Source organism: Stenella coeruleoalba (genome assembly GCF_951394435.1).
Source record: "Stenella coeruleoalba genome assembly, chromosome: 11".
Classification (NCBI taxonomy): domain Eukaryota; kingdom Metazoa; phylum Chordata; class Mammalia; order Artiodactyla; family Delphinidae; genus Stenella; species Stenella coeruleoalba.
Window position 1 is genome coordinate 61560902 of NC_137157.1, and position 13205 is coordinate 61574106.

The following is a 13205-nucleotide window of genomic DNA, read 5'->3' on the forward strand; positions in this document are numbered from 1 at the left end:
TGGCCGTATGACCATCAATGTAACAAATACCTTTAGCCTGATTCTCACATTGAGTAAACTTCAGGATTAAAAAGGGAGAGTCAATTATAAATAGGGATAACCAAACAGGTAAGGAGAAGCTTCTCTTTGTAGAAATATTCCAGCTAATATATAAAGAAGAAATGATAGAATTAAAATATCACCACTTTGTATCCCCTAAAGAACTAATAATGGATTGAACATGATTAGTGACACCTCAAAAGAAGAGACAACCATACATATTTTTAAAACCTCTACAGTTACTAGTTTATTAGCATCATCCAGGACTCAGATGTTCAGTATTCCTCCTGAAATTACATAAACAAATGCAAATGGAAAGAATCCAAGTCCACATTATATAACAAAACTTCACTCCATCACAAAAGCATGTAAAATTACAAGAACGCTATTTTAAAACACGGGCACTTTAAGAGAATGATAATCTCAAAAACCACAAAATTGCCAAAGTGTTCCCTAAACTGCTAAGCAGACAAACCTATGACTCTAATGAATGAGGCTGAGTTTTGTAAAGAAAATTCAAATTCAAATAAATCAGATAATTCATACTGAGATCACAAAAGCTTAAGTGTCTTCTTCCCTCATGTCTATTTGATTTATAAAGGGGCAGACCATAATATAGGAAAATATACCTGATTTAAAATGCGGTATATAATTTTAAAAGTTGGCCCAATTAATTAAAAGTACCTTTAGTGGAAGGTCTCAAGTTTCCTAAACAATCCATATTTAGATAAATAGGAGAAGACATTTATAGCCAGCACTTTTTTTCCAGAGCCTTTGCTGGGACTAATGTCAACAAAAAAATTTAATACGTTAGTCTTGTATTTTAAGCTCACGCTTTTGGGGATACAGTCTCAGGTCTCTAACGTGGGAACTGCAAATATAGCTGCCGTTCCATGGTAATGGGAGTTAAAGAATGTAGAGTCCTCGTGTAGAGATTAGAACATACTTTTCTATTAGTCCTTCAAGAACAGACTTTCAAACGTTTGATTCTAGTAATCCAGTCCTGTGAGTAGATTGGTTACTCTTCACTTTGTAAATGTAACTGGGCTATGTGGCATCTGATATCAACCGATCAAGATCTGCGTTTCAGTTATGGATGAAAACTGTCTCAGTTCAACTTTTATTACCCTCATCACGAGTATGCAGGGTGTGTAGACAAAAGCTTTTTATCAGCCAACTGTATGAAAGATAAACATTGTAATGATTAGTCTGATCCAAAATGGCAAAAGCAAAAGACTACCTTCCCCTTAAGAAGAAAGTCTTCAGACCTATGGAAAGGCCAACAATACTAATAAAAAAAAATTGTATTTACTTAGAAGCATTCAGAATGTCAACAAAACAGCTGCAATTTCTTTTCTTTTCTTTTTTTTTGCAATTATGGAATGGTATTCAGTTAACAGAACAATAATTATTTCGTATAAGCTGCATCAGAGACAATGGAAGATGAAAAAACTACCATCCCCATATAGAACTAATTTGCGCTGTGCGCCAACAAGAACCTGCTTTAAATTTCCATGCCAATTTACAACCCCCGTACCGTACCAGGCAAGGTTAGTGACTATTGAAAATACCACCAGGACAGGGCTACCTAAAGACACATTCTGTAATGTGTTAACTATACAAAAAGAGACACTGTACAGTTTAAAAACAAATCTTACACAGCCTTACATTTCAATATTTTTCTTTAAAAGGAGTGAGTTGTGTACAGGGGGGTTAAATGCTTTATAGACAAGAAAAAAAAACTGCGCTAGAACCGGTTTATTCATCAACATCATCTTCCTCCTCATCACCATCCTCTTCATCTTCCTCCTCTTCCTCCTCTTCCTTGTTCTCTTGTTGTTTTCAGCCTTGACGACTCCCTTTTTTGCTGCATCAGGCTTCCCTTTAGCTCGGTATGCAGCAATATCCTTTCTGTACTCTTCCTTCAGCTTAGCAACCTTCCACTGACAAGGCTGCTTGTCACCTGCAGCAGTGTATTCCACATCTCTCCCAGTTTCTTTGCAGCATCACCAATGGATAGGTCAGGATGTTCTCCTTTGATTTTTGGACGATACTCAGAACAAAACCAGACAAAGGCCGAAGGAGGCCTCTTAGGTGCATTGGGACCCTTGGACTTTTTTGTTTCCCCTTTAGGAGGGATATACGTTTTCATTTCTCTTTCATAACGGGCGTTGTCAGCCTTTGACATGTCTTTGAATTTTCCTTTCTCTTTAGCGCACATGGTCTTCCACCTCTCTGAACACTTCTTAGAAAACACTGAGAAGCTGACTGAAGCATCTGGATGCTTCTTCTTGTGCTCCTCCCGGCAAGTTTGCACAAAGAATGCACAGGATGACATTTTGCTTCTCGGCTTCTTAGCATCTCCTTTCCCCATGTTTAATTATTTTTCCTCAGTGAGGCACAGGGGGGCCCAGTGCCCATCCGGCTCTCCCTTGCCCGGGGAACTGTCTCTATGGAGCTCAACGTACTGCAATGGCTATGACAGCTGGAGCCAGATGCAGCCTCCTGACTCTGTCCACTCTGTCGACAGCCATATATTTGTGTCTGTCTGAAAGAGTCTTGCAAAAGTAAAAGTAAATGTATAGGGACTTCCTGGTGGCGCAGTGGTTAAGAATTCGCTGCCAAAGCAGGAGACACGGGTTTGAGCCCCGGTCCGGGAAGATCCCATATGCCGCAGAGCAACTAAGCCCATGAGCCACAACTACTGAGCCTGCGCTCTAGAGGCCCTGTGCCACAACTACTGAGCCCACGTGCCGCAACTACTGGAGCCCGTGCTCCGAAACAAGAGAAACCACCGCAGTGAGAAGCCTGTGCACTGCAATGAAGAGAAAGCCCGCACGCAGCAACGAAGACCCAACACAGTCAAAAATAAATAAATAAATAAAATTTTAATAAATAAATAAATGTATAAAATCTGAGGACTTCCCTGGCGGTCCAGTGGTTAAGACTTCACACTTCCACTGCAGGGGGCTCGGGTTCCATCTCTGGTTGGAGAACTAAGATTCTACATGCTGTGTGATGCAGCCGAAAAAATAAAATAAAATCTGAATTTATTTATTATTTATTTCTTTATTTACTTATGGCTGCATTGGGTCTTTATTGCTGCACACAGGCTTTCTCTAGTTGTGGCGAGCAGGGCTACTCTTCGTTGCAGTGCGTGGGCTTCTCATTGTGGCGGCTTCTCTTGTTCTGGATCACGGGCTCTAGGTGTGTGGGCTTCAGTAGTTGCAGCACACAGCCTCAGTAGTTGTGGCACATGAGCTCAGTAGTTGTGGCTCACAGGTTCTAGAGCACAGGTTCATTAGTTGTGGCACACGGGCTTAGTTGCTCTGCGGCATGTGGGATCTTCCCGGACCAGGGCTTGAACCCGTGTCCCCTGAATTGGCAGGCAGATTCTTAACCACTGCACCACCAGGGAAGTCCCAAAATCTGAATTTCAAAGAAGTACAAAGGATGGAGGAATATTTTAAATAATGTCACGGGTGGGAAACTGTGTAGGACAAATGACCTGGTTTCTCCAATACTTAAGTTGAAAGGAAAAGAGAGAGAGAGAAAAGGGAGAAGCTATAGATTAAAAGAAGCTTGAAAGGTGTACCAATCAATTACAATATATGGACTTTATTTAGATCTTGATTTGAACAAAGTGTAAAAACAACCAAACATGCAAACCTGAAATGAGTGAATGTTTGATATGAAGCAATTACTGTTCATTGTTAAGGTGTGATAATGTTATTATGGTTATGTCCTTATAGTTAGGAGTTCTTATCTTTTGGAGATTCATGTTGACATATCTACAAATGAAAGGACGTAAAGCCATGGGGGAGGGTAGTATGTGGTGTATAGATGGAAAAAAAAAATGGAAATGAGTGGATAGTTGTAGTTGGGTGATGGGTCCATGGAGTTTCATTATATATTTTCTCTACTTTTATATTTGTTTGAAATGCTCCATAATATGTTCTTAATATAAAAAATTGCCTCCTCCATGGTGCCTAGACCAGCATTTACATATAGTAGGTACTCAGTGAAAAATATGTATTGAAGGAAGGAATTTCAGACAGTAACAGCCTTAGCAGAAGGGGCCATCTGGGCTCCAACACACACTTTCAGTGCTGGTATTCACTCAACATCTTTCATACAGTGACTGCTCACTGCCTTCTGAGAATTCCCATCAAGCCCCTGTTGTATGACAGGAATAGACAGCTGATCAGGGCCGCATGCACCTGGGGTAGCAACCAAGTCACAGGCAGGTGGGCCAATCAGATTCTCTTTCAATGACTTGAAATAAGATGCTAAGACCTGGTCAGACAAGAAGGAGCCCTACAAGTGAAAGGTTTTGTAGGGTGGGGGGCAAGAGTCTGCACCATACCCTTTTACATGAAAAGAAGTTCAACTTCACTCACTATAAGAGACATACAAATCGAAACTACACTGAGATACCATTCCTTACTCATCATATTGGCAAAAACTCAAAAGCTTAACAACCTACGTGGTTGGCAAGGTGGTAATGATACAGACACTCTCATACATTGCTGGTAATAATACAAACTAGTACAGCCCAATGGAGAGGAAGTTGGTAATATGTAACATGTGCCTTTTGGGCCAGCAATCCCATTTCTAAGAATTTAAGTTCAAAAGACACCTCCAACAACACAAAACTACACAGGCACAGGGTTATCTATTATAGCATTATGGGTAACTTGTAACTGCAGAGTACTGGAAACCACTTAAATGCCCCAAAGCAGTAAATTGGTTGAATAAACTACAGTACAGTCAAACAATGGAGTATTATGCAGCTGAAAAAACAATGGAGATAATCTCAGTGAACTGAATTGGAGTGAGTTCCAGGATTTATTTTTAAGCGAAAAAAAGCAAAATGCAAAAAAGCATATACAGAATGCTACTTTTGTGTAAGAAAAAAGAGGAAATAAGAAAACAAACATTCCAGGAATGCAAGGATTCTTCAATATACGCAAATCTATCAATGTGATAAACCATATTAACAAACTGAAGGAGAAAAACCATATGATCATCTCAATAGATGCAGAGAAAGCTTTTGACAAAATTCAACACCCATTTATGATAAAAACCCTGCAGAAAGTAGGCATAGAGGGAACTTTCCTGAACATAATAAAGGCCATATACGACAAGCCCACAGCAAACATCATCCTCAATGGTGAAAAACTGAAAGCATTTCCACTAAGATCAGGAACAAGACAAGGGTGCCCACTCTCACCACTCTTATTCAACATAGTTTTGGAAGTTTTAGCCACAGCAATCAGAGAAGAGAAGGAAATAAAAGGAATCCAAATCGGAAAAGAAGAAGTAAAGCTGTCACTGTTTGCAGATGACATGATCCTATACATAGAGAATCCTAAAGATGCTACCAGAAAACTACTAGAGCTAATCAATGAATTTGGTAAAGTAGCAGGATACAAAATTAATGCACAGAAATCCCTGGCATTCCTATATACTAATGATGAAAAATCTGAAAGTGAAATCAAGAAAACACTCCCATTTACCATTGCAACAAAAAGAATAAAATATCTAGGAATAAACCTACCTAAGGAGACAAAAGACCTGTATGCAGAAAACTATAAGACACTGATGAAAGAAATTAAAGATGATACAAATAGATGGAGACATATACCATGTTCTTGGATTGGAAGAATCAACATTGTGAAAATGACTCTACTACCCAAAGCAATCTATAGATTCAATGCAATCCCTATCAAACTACCACTGGCATTTTTCACAGAACTAGAACAAAAAATTTCGCAATTTGTATGGAAACACAAAAGACCCCGAATAGCCAAAGCTATCTTGAGAACAAAAAAAGGAACTGGAGGAATCAGGCTCCCTGACTTCAGACTATACTACAAAGCTACAGTTATCAAGACAGTATGGTACTGGCACAAAAACAGAAAGATAGATCAATGGAACAGGATAGAAAGCCCAGAGATAAACCCATGCACATATGGACACCTTATCTTTGATAAAGGTGGCAGGAATGTACAGTGGAAAAAGGACAGCCTCTTCAATAAATGGTGCTGGGAAAACTGGACAGGTACATGTAAAAGAATGAAATTAGAACACTCCCTAACACCATACACAAAAATAAGCTCAAAATGGATTAAAGACCTAAATATAAGGCCAGAAACTATCAAACTATTAGAGGAAAACATAGGCAGAACACTCTATGACATAAATCACAGCAAGATTCTTTCTGACCCACCCCCTAGAGTAATGGAAATAAAAACAAAAATAAACAAATGGGACCTAATGAAACTTCAAAGCTTTTGCACAGTAAAGGAAACCATAAACAAGACCAAAAGACAACCCTCAGAATGGGAGAAAATATTTGCAAATGAAGCAACTGACAAAGGATTAATCTCCAAAATTTACAAGCAGCTCATGCAGCTCAACAACAAAAAAACAAACAACCCAATCCAAAAATGGGCAGAAGACCTAAATAGACATTTCTCCAAAGAAGATATACAGACTGCCAACAAACACATGAAAGAATGCTCAACATCATTAATCATTAGAGAAATGCAAATCAAAACTACAATGAGATATCATCTCACACCAGTCAGAATGGCCATCATCAATAAATCTAGAAACAATAAATGCTGGAGAGGGTGTGGAGAAAAGGGAACCCTCTTGCACTGCTGGTGGGAATGTGAATTGGTTCAGCCACTATGGAGAACAGTATGGAGATTCCTTAAAAAACTACAAATAGAACTACCATATGACCCAGCAATCCCACTACTGGGCATATACCCTGAGAAAACCGAAATTCAAAAAGAGTCATGTACCAAAATGTTCATCGCAGCTCTATTTACAATAGCCCGGAGATGGAAACAACCTAAGTGCCCATCATCGGATGAATGGATAAAGAAGATGTGGCACATATATACAATGGACTATTACTCAGCCATAAAAAGAAACGAAATTGAGCTATTTGTAATGAGGTGGATAGACCTAGAGTCTGTCATACACAGTGAAGTAAGTCAGAAAGAAAAAGACAAATACAGTATGCTAACACATATATATGGAATTTAAGAAAAAAAAAATGTCATGAAGAACCTAGGGGTAAGGCAGGAATAAAGACGCAGACCTCCTAGAGAACGGACTTGAGGTTATGGGGAGGGGGAAGGGTGAGCTGTGACGGGGCGAGAGAGAGTCATGGACATATACACACTAACAAACGTAGTAAGGTAGATAGCTAGTGGGAAGCAGCCGCATGGCACAGGGATATTGGCTCGGTGCTCTGTGACAGCCTGGAGGGGTGGGATAGGGAGGGTGGGAGGGAGGGAGACGCAAGAGGGAAGAGATATGGGAACATATGTATATGTATAACTGATTCACTTTGTTATAAAGCAGAAACTAACACACCATTGTAAAGTAATTATACCCCAATAAAGATGTTAAAAAAAAAAAAAAAAAGAAAGAAAACAAACACATATCTGCTGATTTTTCCAAAAAGATACAGGCAGAATAAACTAGAAACCAGTGAGACGGTTTATCTACAAGGAGTGGAGGATAGGTCAGGTAGAGGCAGCGATAGGCAGGTAAACCAATTGTCTGGAAAAAATAAAACAAAACCCTGCAAAAGCCTTGGTTTGTAAATTTGCCACTTTCCTTGGTGTAAATACTCCCAACGTGGTCAATTTCAAGCTGCCTGCAGAGATGCACAGAATTGGCTCTTGCAAGCAAGTGCAAGCTGGCTCCAGCAGAACACTGAGTAGAAGGGGTAGAAATAGTAGCACTTCTCTGAATATACGTTTTGTAAAGTTTTTTTTTTTTTTTTGGCGGTATGCGGGCCTCTCACTGTTGTGGCCTCTCCCGTTGCGGAGCACAGGCTCCGGACGCGCAGGCTCAGCGGCCATGGCTCACGGGCCCAGCCGTTCCGCGGCATGTGGGATCTTCCCGGACCGGGGCACGAACCCGCGTCCCCGGCATCGGTAGGCGAACTCTCAACCACTGCGCCACCAGGGAAGCCCTTGTAAAGTTTTTTCATCAGCTTTATTGAAACGAAATTTACATACAATAAAATGAGTCCACTTAAAGTGTACAATTTGATGAGTTTTGATGAATGCATATACCCTTGCAACCACCCCCCTGCTCACATCCAACATACGAAACATTTCTATTGCCCAACATATGGAACATTTCTATTACCCAACACATGGAACATTTCTATTACCCCCAAGGTTTTCTTATGTTGTTCCTTCCCAGTTAAGCTCTGCAACCCAACACCAGCTTCAAGCAACCACTCATCTGCTTTCTATTACCATGCATTCATCTTCTTTAGAATTCCATACAAACGAAATCATATAGTATATATTCTTTTGTGCCTGGCTCCTTTGACTCAACATAATGTTTTTTTGTGTTTTTTTTTTGACAGTTTTGCTTTATTTATTTACTTATGGCTGTGTTGGGTCTTCGTTTCCGTGCGAGGGCTTTCTCTAGTTGTGGCAAGCGGGGGCCACTCTTCATCGCGGTGCACGGGCCTCTCACTATCGCGGCCTCTCTTGTTGCAGAGCACAGGCTCCAGACGCGCAGGCTCAGTAATTGTGGCTCACGGGCCCAGTTGCTCCGCGGCATGTGGGATCTTCCCAGACCAGGGCTCGAACCCGTGTCTCCTGCATTGGCAGGCAGATTCTCAACCACTGCGCAACCAGGGAAGCCCAACAACATAATGTTTTTGAGATTAGTCTGTGTTGTCTCGTGTATCACAGTTCATTTCTATTTATTGCAGAGCAGTAGTCCATTGTATGGAAATACCACAATTTCTTGATCCAATCATCTGATAATGGACATCTGCCTTGTTTCCAATTATTTTACTATTATGAATAAAGTGGCTATGAACATTCACGTACAAGTCTTTGTGTGGACTTAGACTTTCATTTCTCTTAGGTTAAAACGTGGGAGTAAAATTCCTACGTCACATGGTAAATACAAAACTTGCCAATTTTTCCCCAAAGTTGTTCCAGAGGTCAACAGTATGAGCTTTTTAGTCATCCACATCTTTTTCAATGATTTTATTGTCATTCTTTTAATTTTAGCCATTCTAGTGAGTGTAATCGTATATCATTGTGGTTTTAATATAAATTTCCTGATGATTAATGCTCTCGAGCAACGTTTTTATGTGCTTATTGGCCAATAGTATATCTTATTTGTGAACCAAGGCTTTGTAGAGAAATTGCTGATTCCAGAGCCAAAGCATCACAGCTACAGCAGATATCCTGACATATTTACAAGCCTTGCTACTTGCGATGAAGTCTTCTGGATTTGAACCACTCTGAACTGACCTCCTTGAGGGCAGAAACTGTGTTGTTTTTCATTGCCTCCCCATCCGCAGGCTGTGGCACTTAATAGATGCTCAGAATTGTTTGTTGAAATGAATTGATTTCTATAGTTCTGTTAAGGTCTTGCTACCTGGAAATCCAAAGACCCAAAAAAAGATATTGAAAAAAGAAAGAAAGAAAAAGGAACTTCTTGGCAATGGAAGTTAGTATTTTGTTCCTCTCTTGACTCCACAGAGAGTCTACCACTTGGCCTCTTCCATATGCTATTGTGTTTTCCTTTGGCTTGTAACTTCCTCCCAGTATCAGGCAATAAGATACCAGCCGCTGAATGACACCCTATTCCTGATGACAGTTTCAGACATTCTGTTTTTCTATGACAACTGTCACTTAAAATAGGGGTCTAGTTTCCTGGCTTGAGCAGCTCATTCCCATGCTGGGCATGTGTTCTTAGTGATGCAGCTGATTGGCAAAAGAAGATAGCTGGACTCTCTCCCCACAGGGCAGGAGGCCCTAAGCTGAGGACACCTAAGGGGAGAAGGTCGGTAGATAAATATTTCACTATTGCAAGGGGAAAAACCCTTGTGGGTGAGTGTAGAGTAAAAACACTCAGTGAATGATTTCTGCTATAAAAATATCAGTTTTCTACTGCTGCATAATAAACCCCTCAAAATTTAGTAGCTTAAAACATGAACAATTTATTCTTTTACCATTCTGTGGGTTGAAAGTGCAATTCTTATGTTCGTCTCTCCTGGCCCCATTCATGCAGCTGCATCCTGGGCTTGATGCAACAAAATGGCCTCACTTGTGTGTCTGGGGCCTCGGGTGCGATGGCTGGAATGTTTGAAAGAAATGGGCCTCTCTTTCCACCGGCTCTCATATCCTGGACTTCTTCTCAGCATGGTGGTCTCAGGCCAGAATCCCAAGAGGACCAAAGTGGGAGCTGCTAGGTCTCGTGAGACATCACCTCTGCTATGTTCTGGCCAAAGCAAATCAAAAGGCCAGCCCAGATTCAAGGGGTGGAGAAATAGGCTCCAACTCTTGGTGCAAAGAGTAGCAAAGAATTTGTGGCCATTTTAATCCACCACATTATGTGAAGACAGTAGCATCCCCCAAATGCTATGATACCAACTATATAAGAGAGTGTCAGCACAGAGCTAAAGAGTGGATAAGGAACACAAGCGAATTCAAAGTTGTTTTTGTTTTTCTGGTTGTGGGGTACCTGGGTGATTTTGTTCTATTTCTAGAAAGAGAAGGTCAAGAGAAGAATCCTGAGGGTGGTGGAGAGAGTTCAGATCACCGAGACACAATAGAAGGAGATAGAGCTGTTTGTCCTGGTGATGAGAAGGCTCAGAGGGGATGGGAACTGATTTCAAATGTCTAGAAAACTAGTATGTGTTAGGAGCCTTGTTTGTGTGCTACCACAGAGCAGAACTAGAACCAGAGCTAGAACTATAAGCAGATTTTTCTTAATTTAAGAGAGAACTAGCAATCAGAGACGTACATAAACAAGATGAACTACCACAGAGATAATGAACTACTCTCCACTGGGCTGCACAAGCAGATGTTGATGTGACCACTGTCCTAGAAGGTAGGAGCTATTCATGCATCTGGTGGGACCTCTGGGATTTCTCCCAACTCTGAGATTTGATGATGCCATCCCCTTCTATTGATACCTTGGGCCTCTGTGATATGGGGATTACCCAACTGCCGGTGCATTGGGCACTTTCCAGAGCCTCCATGCCACCAGTCACTCCCTGGGCTCTGCAAAATCCCCAAGTGCTCGCTGGATGGCACAACCCTGCACCCATCCTTAATGAAAGCCTCTGACAGTTTTGCTCCTTCACTCTGCTACTGTTCTGCGATTTCCTTCTGATGTTTTCCAGGAGGCCGAAGCGATTTGCTTTACCTTGTCTGGGGTGGATGTGTTTCTTGCAGCCCAGAGGCAACAGCCAACATTGACTCTTTTGCACTGGTTTATGGTGGGATCATCAGTAACTCTGCAAGGCGGCATCCACCCCATTTTACCTGATACCTGGCTCACGGTTATGACCAGAAGGGTCAGTGGCACCTCCGCTTTGAGCTCAGTTTCCTTAAGAGTGCCCAAGGTGTTAACCTAAAGACGCATCTCGTCACTGAAGCCCAGGACAAGGACGTGCTTCCTCCGATTCAGGGAATGCACTCCCACCACCCAAAAAACATGTGGGTGTTTTCTGTGAGCCAGTGCTTACATGTATGATCCCAGTCCCAGTAACACAATTCTATGGGGTGGCTACAGAGGACACGATGGAGGCAAAAGAAGTTAGGTAACGAGCTCAGGGTCACACAGTTGCCAAGTGGCAGAAATGAATCCCAGACAGTCTGACTCCAGAGCCTGTAAACTTAACCATGGCACTAGAGGGGCTCCCATTTATTGAGTGCATTACACATTGTGGCAATGTCTTAAGCACTTCACATCCACTCTCTAATTTAATCCTCAGAACAACAGTTTTGTGAGATTTGTGTTATTATCTCCACTGTTCCAGATGAGGAAACTGAGGCTCAAGGAAGTTGAGAAACTTGCCCAGAGACACAGTTGTGAGGAGCAGTGATGGGTGAAACGTGGCCCCAGACTGTTTGACATTCCTCCCACAGAGAGCGAGATCTCTCTCCCTTCTCTTAGATCTGGGCTGGCCTCAGATTGCTTTGACAGCAGAAAGGGGGCTTTGTGAATTCTAGACCCAGCCTTTAAGAGGACTGGCAGCTTGCTCTCTTGGAGAGCTAGCTGGCATGTAAAACATCTGACACCCCTGCTGGAGAGACCACGTGGAGAGGCCCTGAGACCACACGGAAAGAGACAGGGGCCCAGCTGAGCCAAGCCCTCCAGCTAACACCACGATGCACCAGATATGTGAATGAAACCATCTTGGACACTTCTGACCTTCAGCTGGTCTTCAGTTGCCAGCTGAAGACCACCAAATGACCCCAGTTAATGCCATGTGGGCCAAAGAACTGTCCTGCCAAGCCCCGTCTGGATTCCTGACCCACAAAATCATGTGACATAAAATAGCTGCCACTACGTTTCCAGGTAGTTTGTTACAGAGCAAACTGGCAAAATAGCAAGATTTGGAGATGAACCCAGGATATCTGGCTCCAAAGCTCATGCAATTCAGCCCCAGGCTACTCAGATGATGTTAGCAGCCATCATCAGGCGAAAACCAACCCCGCAAGCGTTCTGCATGCTTTCGCAGAACACCTGCATTGGTTCTATATTGCTAGACAGTTCAGAGACTCTGTCTACTGCCCCTCCCTCGGTTCCAGGCACGCCTTCCTGCATGAGATGATATAGGAAGAACCCAGAAGGGCTTCAGTGTTGCAGAATGGACACACGACACGAGAGAAAGTCCGCTGTCAGAGTGGGAGAGAGTCCATCACAACTGCCCAGGAGGAAAGGGAGCCAAGTTGTCCTAATGATAGGGTTCTTAAGCTGGGGTCCAACAAATACCACCCCACCCCCAAAAGAACAGGGCCAAGTAGAAAAGTACAAACTATATAGCAGGCCCTGAACAGCCCTGGAGACCCAGAGATGACAAGGTAGGGGAAAGAACTGGGGACAGGCAGCCTTGTGTTCAATCCCGGTTCTGCTGATTTCCTGCTGTGCAACCTTGGGAAAGTCACTTAACTTTTCTGACCACCATCTCCCTTTTAACAGTGAGAGATAAAATATTTCGCCTTCAGTGTTGCTCTGAAGAATAATATAATCTGTGTGACATACTGTTTGGCATGTCGTAAGAACTCATTAATGGTTAGTTTCCCTTGATCCTTACCCAGGGATTCAGAATATCACTTCGCTCTTTTTATCTCTCCAGTATTTCATGG

The 13205-nt window shown here is 42.1% G+C and overlaps 1 pseudogene across 1 annotated transcript; it reads right to left on the bottom strand.

Moving 5' to 3' along the window:
• Nucleotides 1–1797: 1797 nt before the first annotated feature.
• On the bottom strand, nucleotides 1798–2576 carry LOC307194767 (high mobility group protein B1-like; annotated as a pseudogene). The gene has a single exon. The product of its transcript is annotated as a high mobility group protein B1-like (transcript).
• Between the last annotated feature and the right edge of the window lie 10629 nt (nucleotides 2577–13205).